This window comes from Lipotes vexillifer, unplaced genomic scaffold (genome assembly GCF_000442215.2).
Source record: "Lipotes vexillifer unplaced genomic scaffold, Lipotes_vexillifer_v1.1 scaffold213, whole genome shotgun sequence".
Lineage (NCBI taxonomy): Eukaryota > Metazoa > Chordata > Mammalia > Artiodactyla > Lipotidae > Lipotes > Lipotes vexillifer.
Genome location: NW_006780610.1, coordinates 1,083,787 through 1,095,443, shown reverse-complemented (window position 1 = coordinate 1,095,443; position 11,657 = coordinate 1,083,787). Strand labels below are relative to the sequence as shown.

The 11,657-nt window shown below is 58.1% G+C and overlaps 1 protein-coding gene across 2 annotated transcripts in view; it reads left to right on the top strand.

The window, feature by feature from the left end:
* Positions 1-7: 7 nt before the first annotated feature.
* KCNQ4 (potassium voltage-gated channel subfamily Q member 4) overlaps positions 8-11,657 on the top strand; it is a 56,786-nt gene continuing 45,136 nt past the window's right edge. For both annotated transcript variants that reach the window (XM_007453740.1, XM_007453739.1), the window contains exon 1: positions 8-219. The gene's annotated coding sequence lies outside the window, so the exon portion shown is untranslated. The remainder of the gene's footprint in view (positions 220-11,657) is intronic.

The window sequence follows — 11,657 nt, the reverse complement described above, 5'->3', positions numbered from 1 at the left end:
GCGGGGCGAGGCGGGCGGGGGCGGCTCCCCGCGCCGCCTGGGCCTCCTGGGCAGCCCCCTGCCGCCGGACGCGCCCCTCCCAGGGCCGGGCTCCGGCTCGGGCTCCGCCTGCGGCCAGCGCTCCTCGGCCGCATACAAGCGCTACCGACGCCTGCAGAACTGGGTCTACAACGTGCTGGAGCGACCCCGCGGCTGGGCCTTCGTCTACCACGTCTTCATGTGAGTTTGCTACCCCGAGCTCCCGACCGTGCCCTCGCGCCGCCGCCCCGCGTGGCCCCTGCCGGAGCCTGGGCTCCGGGGGGAAGGCTGCCCCGCCTTGGCTCCGCCTCCTGCACCCCAGACCCCCGGTCGGCCGACCCTCATCGCTCTGCCCCCAGGCCTGAACCCGATTTCCGATCCCCCCTCCCCCCGCAGCCTGCCCCTAACCGCCCCCCCTCTCCAAGTCCTGACCCCTGCTTGACCTGGCTTCTGACCTCCCCCACCTCAACTCCTGATTTCCATCCTGATCTCCAACCCCTGCTTCTCTGTCCCAGGTACGCCCCACGTCCAGCTTCTTGTCCCCCATCTCTCTCCCATCGGCAGCCACTAAAGTGCGGCTCCCTTTTCCTCTTCCTCACTTCTGTCTCCCTGTGTCCCAGACACAGAGGGCCCTTTGGCCCCTGCACACTTTCTGTCACCTTCTCCCCAGCTCTGTAGCTACAGTGGCCTCCCACCTGGACTCCCCTCGGAGATGTCCCTCTCCAGGGACGACCTCCCCGCCAGCCGAGGGCTGGTCCCCAATTATAGGTGTTTGGGGGTCCCCTTGAGCCACCAGAGTTCTGACACTGGCGTGTGCTGTCTGACTTTGAGTCTTCACTCAGTCTTGCCCTCCACCCTCAACTTCCCAGTGGCAGCAGTGGGCCCTGCCGCCTGCCCTGCAGGCTCAGCCAGCTAGCCTGCCCGGCTTGCTGGCCGCTGCACCAGGCCTGGCTCTGGGCACCCTGGGGGAAAAGAAAGAGGAGTAAGTTTGGAAACATTCACGCTGCGGGCCCCTCCTCCCCTTCGCCAGGCTCCTACAACTTTCAAAAACACTGACCCTTCTTGGATGTAAAGAGCGAATTTTGGCAGCTCAGAGCTCAGTCTTGGGGGACGGCCTGGCCCAGCCGGGAACATGAGAGGCCCCGCAGATATCAGTTGAAGGGCTGGGCCTGGCTCTCGGATGCTCGAAGGTGCCCGGGAGAGAGACCTCTGGTCCCTGGGAAATGTGCCGATATTAATCCCTTACTGCTGCCCCCAGAGAGGGCCCTCTAGTCTTGGGGTCTCCTGGGTGGTCCCCTTGCCTGTCCACCTGACTGTCCCACAGTCCTTCTGCCTGTCTGGCTGTCCCTCTGCCAGAGTGAGTTTCTGCTTGTGTGTGAGTTGTCCTGTCTCTTCGTCTCTCCAGCTATCCAACAGTCTTTCTGCTTGTCTGTTTCCATCCCTCTGTTGGCCTGTCCAGTTATCTGTGTGCCTGTCTGTCCATCTGTCTGTCCACCTGTCCACCTGAATCTCACTCTTCTTCTTGTCTGTGTCCACCTGTCTTTTGGTCTGTCTTCCTGCCTGACCCTCTGCTGCCTGCTTGCCTGCCTCTGCCCCATCCTAGCTGGCCCACAGAATTTCAGAGCGGAGGGGAGGAAAATGCTGGCAAAGGAGCCCCCTGACCACAGGGAGGGTAGTGGAAGGGAACTCTTTCAGCCTGTATGCTCCTGAAGGTAGCAGCCACGATTAGGTGCAGAGACCTCCTGTGGCGGGGGTGGGGGGGTGGGCCGGGGCAGAGAGTTGAGATCGCTCTGGACGTGAGGTCGCACTTAGGGTCAGGGTCAATGGTTAGGAGTAGCCCAACCCCCAGTGCCCATTGGCAGGGCCTGGATGAATCTTTTTCTCTGCAGAGAGGGCTGCTGGAGTGCTGCGGGTTCTCTGCTGGGGTAGCAGGGACGGTGGAGCTGGGGATGAGGGGCAGGGGACTGCTAATTAAGAGCCGCTGCGTTGAGGCGCCCTTGCCCACCCTGCAGCCTGGGTGCCCACGGAGGCTGAGACACTTCGCAGGGAGCAGCTGCATCCTCCGCGGGCTCCTCTTGGGAGATGACTTTTCCGAGGCAAGGCTGGGCCTGGGGAAGCAATAGAGTTCTGAGGTGGAGGTCCTTAGTCCCCAGGCCTGGCCTCTCAGCCCCTATGAGGGTGAAGGACTCGCCTTGTGTCCTCTGGCCAGCACTGTCTTCACCTCCTCTGGAGGGGCCTCTCCTTCCTCTCCAGGAGCTAAATCCGCTAGTACCTTTGCCCCACATCCTGCCCTTTCTGGATGCTAGGAATGCCCTGGCCAGGTACATGGTTGTTCTGACCACTTGTCCCCAGGAGCCCAGGGCTGAGGCATCTCTCAGGAGCTCTGGGAGAGGAAATGTGGTGCGAAAACGTCCAGACATTTGGGGATTCATCTTAGAGGTCAGAGTGGGCTGAGGGGTCAGGAACCCCACCTCTTGCATGCTGTGCGATCTTGGGTTGATCACTGCGCCTCTCTGAGCTTTAGATCTCTAGGCCATCAAAGTGGGTAGAAACCCCAGCCTTGCGGGCCTCCCTCTTGGACAAGGTAATGGGTGGGAAAGAACTTGGTGAGCCGCAAGGGCCTGTGGGAGTGTGAGGGGTTGGTGTTATTATTGGGCCTGGGGGAGGGGGCCGCACAGGAGGCCTCTCCTGTTCGTGAGGAGCTCCAGATGTGGGGCTTTGCAGTCACTCACTGCAGGGTCTTGGGCGAGCCAGGAAGTTCTTTCTGCTGTTGGAATTCTAGCCTGATTATTGCACTTTTGTTCAAATCCTTCCCCATCCCCAATGACTCTCACAGGCAGCCCAAGTGAGGGGAGTCCAGTGTGCACAGGTAGCTAGGACCCCCTTCCCAGAGACTCAGGCCCTGGTGGGAGGGGCCCCAGAAGAAAAGCCTGCCAGAGAAGGACTCAGCAAGGAGGGAATTGAGGGGAGCCGGGGCCATTCACCCCAGGGGACACCTCCCTCACACCTGCCAGCCATGTCCCTCTGAGCCCCACCCAGAACCTGCACCTTCTCTGGCCCCGAGGTGTAGAACATCACCCAGAGGACCAGCCCCAGTTCTACTGTTTTTGCCAGCAGCCGCAGGCCTCTGGGAAGTGGGAACCGCTGACTCCTGTCTTCTTCTCATTGAGACCCAGAAGGAAGGATTGCTGTCCCCTCTCCAAGCTCTCCCTCGTCTCTTTAGGCCCTTGGTCCTGTCACCAAGCCGCTACCACACCCCCCGTGCCCCAGTCCCTGATTTCAGCCCTCAGCCCTTCACAGTCCCCGCTCCCTGAATTCTGAGAAACACATCACTGCCCATCCTGCTTTCTGAGCATTTGGGAGGGACGTTTGCCTCCTTGCTGCACCCTGTCAAAGGCCACCCTGGCCTCCCTTTTGAAGTCAGAGGGCTGAAAGGGGCAGGTACAGACCCAAGCCCCATCTCCTCTCATCTTCCCCACGCCGCCTGCCGCTGCTGTGAGACTTGCAGCTCCCAGCCCCCAGCTGCCCCGCGAACTTTCTCTAAGTGAAGGTTTATGCTCTGTAAACATCCTTCGTCAGCCTTGTCCCTGGGGTCAGAAGCTGTGGGAATGGGGAGGGGAGGAGGTAGCAGCAGCTCCTGGGCCCCTCAGGCTCCCAACCCGGTGCCTCCCACCAAGCTCCCACCCTGACTGTCAGAAAAAACATCACCTGCGTTGGAAATAATCCCAGCAAAAGGTGCCCAGAGCCCCCAGGCAGGCACCCCTGCTAGGTGGGTCCACACATTTTGACAGCCCCATTTTGTTTATGGGAAAACTGAGGCTCTGGAGACTAACATCACACAGTGGATCAGTGGCAGATGCAGACTCAGGACAAAGACTCCTGATTCTCTGTCCAGGGCCTCCCCGCTGCTCCCTGAGGCTGCCTGGGTTGGCCCTTGGAGTTTGAACTGAAATTGCTGATCACACGTGGAGCATCAGCCATGTGCCGGGCACCGTGCTGAGTGCCCTCTATAAACCACTCTAATTGTGTCCTTTAGCAGCCCGGTAAGGCGGGTGCCGGGGTCCTCCTCATTTGCAGGTGAGGAAACTGAGGCTCAAGAAAGGTCCCCCCAGTCAGCGTGGAGGAGCCTCAACCCAGAGCTGGTGCTGTCTTCCTCTTGCACCTCAGCTCCAGCCAGCACCCCAACCCTGGGCTCCTCAGGAGCCACACTCCTGCGTCACTGTCCCTCTGTCCCCCCAGCACACAGGCTGTTGGGGGAGTGGGCAGCGGCAGAATTTTGTGGAATCGGGTGGAAACTGCCCAGCCTCACCCAGTGCAGTCACACTTTTGTTCTACACGGCTTTGCACACACACATGCCTGCTACATGCCCGTCGGTCTGTCTCGTGCACGCACTCCTGGCCACTTGGAAACACCTGCCCAGGGGTGTCACAAGCGCACACACAGCATACATCCAATGCAAAGAAATCTAATGCACAGCTGCTCTCACCTTTTCTCTGCCTTCACAGACGCACACCTGGGCCTGCACCCCAGCCTAGACCTCTAGGACGGAGCTGAGTCGGCCCCATCTCTTGCGTTTTCTGCCTCCACCTGTTCACAGCTACAGGTCTGCCCTTATGGATCTGTGTGTGTTTGTGCATCCGCCTTGGAGGGCAGCCCTAGACCCTTGTGGGAGTGTGTGGCTGGCTTCCTAGGACTTTGCTGGCCTTTGCTTCTCCTGAAGTTCCCTCCGAGGTCCTCTGTCCAGCCCTGCGGTGTACTGCTGGGTTCACCAAGGCACAGAAAGGGGGCAGATACTCGTCCGAGGTCACATCCGATGAGTCGGTGGTAGAACTATGCCAGTAACCCAGGCCTTCTGCCTCCCAGATCAGGACTTTAGATAGTATTTTTCCTTGCCCAGCCAATAGGGGAGACTGCTCCAAGAAACTTGGCTTTGCGACGGAGAAAGTCTTGGGGTGTGACCCAAATTTTTCGTGCTGCTATTTTTCAGTCCTGGTGCTTTTGTTTGGTCTTTGTAAGAAGGACATAGTGGAGAGACCATCCTGCCGGGCTTCTAGCCCTTATTCTATCTCTCTCCCTACCCCTTACACCCCCTTTGCTCCCTCCTTTCCACGTTCTCCTTTGGGGTCACTGGAGCAGGTTGGATTTCTCACTGTCTGCTACCCCACCCCAACTCCATGGTACATTCATTCATTCCATCAATGAAGCCCTGCTGGTTGTCTAACTTCAATCCCTATTGCTGCAGAAGCCTATATTCTCAGAATGCTGGAGCCAGGAGAGTTTCAAGCGGTGATTATTCTTGGGCTGATGGCAGCAGTTTGAATGGGTGATTAATGTAAGATTCTCTGAGCCAGTCAAGGGAGCTGAAATTGTCTGGGGAACAAGGAGAGAGGAAGGCTCTGCAGAGCGGGCCAAGGCCGTGTCCCTAGAGGAGGCTGTGCAGGGAACTTCCCCAGACTTGGAGAAGCCAGCTGGAGGTTTTCTCATCCCCCTTCCTCCCCTGCACCCATGTGGGTCTTTGGCCAGGGCCGACCCTCTTGTGGGCTAGGGGGCCCAGCGGGGAATTCTGAGTGTCTGACCTGTAGGCAGCCCCTTTGTTAAGGGCCCCTGTATGGGAGTTGTGGGGCTGAGGAAGAGGAAGAGGGGCTACTTTTCAATTCTCCAGAGGCTGCCCCGCAGGGGGTTAAGAGCATGGGATCTGAGTCTGTCAGACCTGGGTTCATTTCTGGTTCCACCCTTAGCAGTTATGTGTCCTTGGGCAAGTTACTTAACCTCTCTGAGCTTCCATTTTCTCATCTGAAAAATAGGACTAATAATACCTGCCTCTGGAATTGTCAGGGCCAAGTGAGTTAGAGCACCTGACACCATTCTGGGCACAAAGAGTAGCCGTTATCATATCACCATTATTATTATATCGTTATTATCGTCATCGTGCTCCTTCCTGGGGAGAGGTTTGACGGATGTCCTTGTCAGCACGGTGAGTGTGTCTGGGTGTACCTGGGAGTGACCAGGAGCTGCGTTCGCCTGGGTTACGGGGTGAGCGGCTCTGCACGGGGAGCCTGAGGACGCGTTTCTGTGGACATCTGAGGAGTGCCTAGGATGCCCCGTGCCCTGCCTCTTCCCGGCATTCTCTCACTTAACCCTCACAGCCATTACATCAGGTGGGCACATAATAGTGGCACATATCCTCATTTCACGCTTGAGGAAAGTGGGGCTGCTGAGGGGACATCACCCACTTGCCCAAGGTCACACAGCGAGTGTAATGGTGGCACCGGGACGTCAGCCTGGGTGCCTAGGATCTCACTGACGGTTCCTTCCTTCACTTGACAGACAGAGTTAAAGAGCATCAACTCGGTACCAGGTCTGGGGAGGCAGAGGGAGAGACAGACCACGTCTGTGCCCCGCTCGGGCGTGCGGGGGGCTGGGGGGGGCGGGGGGGAGGGGTGCCCCGTGAGGAGGCTGTAGAGACTGCCTGGACCACTGCGCTCTCCTGCCTCCTCTCCCAGGGACTCGCAGAGATGGAGTAGGTGTGAGCATGTCTGTGTGTGTACAGGGAGGAGGGCGTATGTGAGGGTGTTGCTGTACGGCTGAGATGTGGGCCTCGTTATCAAACTCTGCAGCTAGTCTGGCCCCAGGCAGGTGGAAGTGAAGCCATGGTGCCCAGGGGGGACAGCCAGGGACTCCTGGGAGGGGAGGGCCATCCCCCACTCTCTCCTGAGCTTGTCGTTCTGGGGAATAGGGACAGGGAATCCCAAAGGAGACTTAGAGGTCTCAGTCCCAACACTTACTGGGAAGGTGCCCACCCCTACTCTACCCCAATCCCTGAGCCTCACTATCCCCCTCTGTAAAATGGGGCTGAGCAGGAAAATGGATCCTAAGGGCTGCCTGGCACAGAGGGACTCTGGATGCATGGGAGGAGCCACTGTCTCAGACCTTGAGTTTTATAGGGTGGGGGTGGGGGTGGGGGTGGGGGTGGGGTGCGGGGGGGGGGCAGGGGGTGGGGGTGGGGTGCGGGGTGGTGGCAATTCTCCTCCGGTACCTTCTTCCTGAGCTCCTCAGAGGACTGGGCAGCACTTAGAAGGGCACCGGGAAGGCTGCCTGCCCCCAGCGGGGACTCTGAGGGGCCGGGGAGAGGGTGCTGGTCACACTTCTGGGGCATCCGTAAAGCACTCCCCCCAGGACTCTAGGCTTTCTGGGCAACTTGTCCCTAGGGCAGGATCTGCATGCCCTGGGGGTTGACAGCTGGGGAGGTGAGCCGGGGAGGGGCAGCCCCAGGCAGCAGACTAATTGGGCAGTGCCTGAGGGAGGGAGGCAAGGGAGCAGGGAGCTCAGCGATTCCTTCCTCTCAAAGATTTGGGGAACTGTGGGTGGAGCGGGGTCTCCGGCCCAGGGGCCCTCCGCAATCCCTGCAGAGAAGTCTGGGGAACGCTTTCTCCTGAGACTCCTCAGACATCTAGGCCAGGCAGGTGGGACAGGGGGAGAGCAGCTTGCTGGAGATAAATGGGCCCAGTGAAGCAGGCGAGATAGCGGTCAGACAGGAGGGAGGACTGACTGCCCCAAACCAGGAGGTAGAGTGAGATTCCCTGGGGTACTTTTTCCAAAACTTGGGAATCCATGTCTAGCTGGCCTGGACAAGATTTACTCTGCCCATTGTGCCTATCAAGCAGGTGGCACCCAACCCTCCCAGTGTGGTGGAAGGAGAATGGATGGAGCTGCTCCCTCTGAGACCCTCTGTTGGTGGAGGGGCAGGGGGATCAGATCAGGCACACTTTCGCTTTTTGTGGGGGGGTGTGGTCATCTCCTCCATCCTTGCTTCCCGGCCGCTCCGCCCTGGGAGCCTCGGGCCTGTCCAGGTTACTGCCTTTGGGTTTATTTTTTGCCGGGCTCGGCTGTCCCCTTGGAGGGGAGGGGTAGGGAGAGAGGAGGGGAGAAGGAACAGCTTTGTCAGCACAATCCTGGCACCTCTGCTTCGGCCCTCCTTGGTCCGGCTGCCACCCTCTTCTGGAGGGACCAGTCCCTGGGGACAATGGGGACCCAGACCCCTGTGGGACCTCCTCCCCTGGGGCAGGACCGGAAGGTCTGGATTAGGTCTTTCTCCCCTCACCCTTCCTCCGTTCGTCCTGCCACAGAGCATCAGAGGCAGAAGGGCCTCCGAGCTCAAGCAGATTCATGGCTTTGTTTCCCCACATGGGGAAACCGAGGCCAAGAGGAAGGACAGCACACCTGGGGCCTTCACCTCCCTTCCGCGATAGATGAGAGTGGTGCTGGAGCCGCCGAGAGCCGAGAACCAAGGAAAGCTGCCTCCCATTCCGCCCTCTACTCTGAGGGCGGGAGCCCCTGATTTCATTCACTCATCTAATCTTCTGGCCTCTGGGGACTGGTGCCAGTCTGGTGGGAGAGACCTAGGATGGGGGCTGGAGGAACATGTGACCCAAGCCTCCCTCCATGCCCTTTATCTTCCTTCTTGTCGAAAAGTAAATTAGCCCCATGTTACACATAGGGAAATTAAAGCCCAAAGTCAACATAGCTAATAAGTTGTAGAGACAGGATTTGAACCCAGACTGTGGCTCCTGGGATGCTGCTGGGCTGCCTCCTGCGGGGCCCGTCCTTGCTTGCACACACCCTTCCCTTGACTCTCCTCAACCCGCCTCTGGCTCTTCCCTGGGTTCTGTCCGCAGCTCTGCCCCCTCCTTCTCCCCTTGAATGTTGGGCCTCCTGGGGACTCTGTCCTGGGCCCTCCTCTCCATGCACAGTTTCCGTATGTGTGCACATATTCCTGTGACTTGGGGGGGTCACTTCTGTGATGACAGCCTCCCCCTCTGCAGTTTCATCCCTGAGCTTCCTGTGGACGCCTCGCCTGCTCATCCCCTGGGCACCTCAAACTCAGCATCTGTCTCCAAACGTATCCACCTCCCCCCAACAGTGACTCCTCCACCGGCTGTGCCCAAGTCAGGAACCCCTCTCTCGAGCATCCTTTGCTCCTCGCCTAAGAAACAACCTAGAGCGTCCCCAGGTGTGCTTTTAATACCCCAGATGCTTTTCCTTCCACCCCACAGTCTGTCCCCTCTCCCACCCACCCCATCATGTAGCGAACTCCTATTTATCCTTCAGATCCCAGTTGGAGCACCACCTCTTCTTGGAATCGCTCCCTGCGCCCCCCACCCCTGGCTTGACTGGGGGCCCTCCGGAGCCCCCTGATCTCTACTCACCCTCCCTTGTGTATTCTGCGCTCTTCTGTATGGTGGGGTTGAGCACAGTGCGTGGTTGGTAATTAGTGAATGTTTGCCGAGCCAGGGAATGAAGGTGACATTGAGGCTGGTTCTTAGGATGAGAAGGGTTTTGCCGACTAGAGAGAAGTGGAAAAATGACCCCTGGGTCCTCTGGGTGCAGGCAGTGAGCTGGAAGCCCTTGTGATTTTTGTCCTGAGTGCGCTCCACGTGGAGGCCACAGCTAGAGCAAAGGCTTTGAGGCAGGACTCTGTTCTTCTGCTCTCTTTGCCCCAGGATCTGCAGAGTCTGGTGTGTCCAGAGGGTCTGGCTACAGAGGTGGGCTTTACCCTGTGGACGACGGGGAGCCATAGGCAGCGTCAGGACAGGGAGGCGCCGCTGGCTGGGAGCCTGGGCTTGATTGATCTCGTCTCAGAACTAGTGCTCTGCAAACTCTAGACCACTTAGCTCTCCAGGTGCCACTGTGTGGCAGCACTATTCATGTTCCCATTTTGTAGATTGGAAACTGAGGCTCAGAAAGGGGAAATAATGTGCACCAAATGACACAACTTGTCCGTGGTGGAATCAGGATTCAAACCCATGTCTGTGTGACTCCCAAGCCGAAGCTGCAAAATGGTTCTCACACGCGGCAGCAGACCCGGGCTTTTTTCAGTGGCCTAAGGCAAAACTGAGAGAAATAAGGACAATGTGGTGAGTTTTCCACAAAGCTAAATTTATTTCATTTAAAGGACTGTCTTTTTGTCTGAGATTATGTCCTTTCTTTTATGAAATGATGGGCCTGGGAATTTTTTTTAAATGTCCTTACTTGGCGAAATAAAAAGCTGACAACTTCATGCAGTCCCTAAATTGTTTTTGAAAATTTTACCGGTGCGTGAAATCCCTGAGTCTGGGCACCATCCTGCCTTCTCCCTCCTGAGCTCTGGGGCCAGAGCTGGGAGGAGTCCGGGTGGGGATGAAAGGATTAGAAGGCTGGGGCAGCCATCAGTCTCCCGGGTCTATTCCTCCTGGGCCTCAGGGCCTGCCTGCCCTGGAGTGCAGTGAGGACCAGCCCAGGGCTCTTGCCAAGATTGTTCTCGGGGCGGGGGTTGGGGAGTAGGTCACCCAGAATCAGGGCTTACCCCGCAGTTAAAGGAACATTGAACCAGATGTCAGCAGGCCGGGGTTTGGCTCCCATCTCTGTTTCTTAAAGGTTGTATAACCCCAGGCAGGTGACTCAACCTCTCTGAGGCTCCAGCTTCCATTCATGTAGAATGACAATTATCATCTCCACCTGCCCACCTCCCTGGGCCGCTGCCTGCATCAAGTGCTTCACGAACTACAGCGTTCTTTGACGAGAAGAGGGCCTGTTGTGCTTTTACTCTCCCTGCTCCCCGGCGCATGCTCCCTCTTCTCTTGGGTCCTGGACCCCTCATCGCGCCCTGGCCTGCACTGGTTTCAGCCCTGAGGAAGGGATGTTGTGGGGGAGGGTGGTTGGTATACAGGTCCTGTAAGAGCATATCGGCCAGACTGGCATTTGCTTTCCTCAGGAGCCCCCTGTGCAGCAGCCGGGGCTCTGTGACCACCTTACTGGGGGCTCAGAAGCTCAAGAGTTCTGACGGTTTTCACACAGCAATGAGTTTCATAGTCTAACCTATACGGGGTATGGTGCCAGATCTGGGGTATTTTCCACATGCTACTTTAACTAATCCTTCTCAGAGCCCTAGGAGGTAGGCACTGTCATTACCCCATTGTACAGAAGAGGACACTGAAGTTTAAATGGTCAGCATAAGCCCCGTCATGCAGCCACTAAGCGGTGAATGTCCAGGAGGATGGAACTGAAGCCTGAGTGTGCAGGGACTCCGTGGAGTGAGTGGGTGCGAGCTGGTTTGCCGGGCCGCCGTGGGCGGGCTGGCGTGGGGGGGGGCACTTGTAGTGTATGTGGGGGGAGTGGGTTAGGGTGGGAAAGCAAGTACGCCAGATGCTGCTCTGAGGACTTGCCCTTTTTCTCTCACTTTTTCCTCTCAACAACCAGAGGAGGTAGCTACTACGGTTATGCCCATTTTTCAGATGAGGAGGCTGAGGCACAGAGAGGTTGAGTAATTGGCCTGGGTGTAGGTAGTGGGGCCAGGATTCAAACCCCAGAATTCCAGCTCTGGAGGCTGTCATCTTTTCCACCATATTATGCCTAACTGGCCCTGATGGGCCTGCCTGCTGGGAGGCTGCTGTGAGGACCAGTTGAGCCTTAAAGTTTAGGTCCTATCTCCACCCCAGTTCTACACTGAGGACTCATTCCTTCTTTCTTCCTCTCTCATTTGGGAAGCCTTGACTGGCAGTCCCTGGGGGCGGGGGCCTATCCCACGTGCTGGGGACAGAGCAATGAATCAGACCCTGCTGTGCTCCCCGGGGCGGGGGGGGGGGGGGGGGGGGGGGGGGGG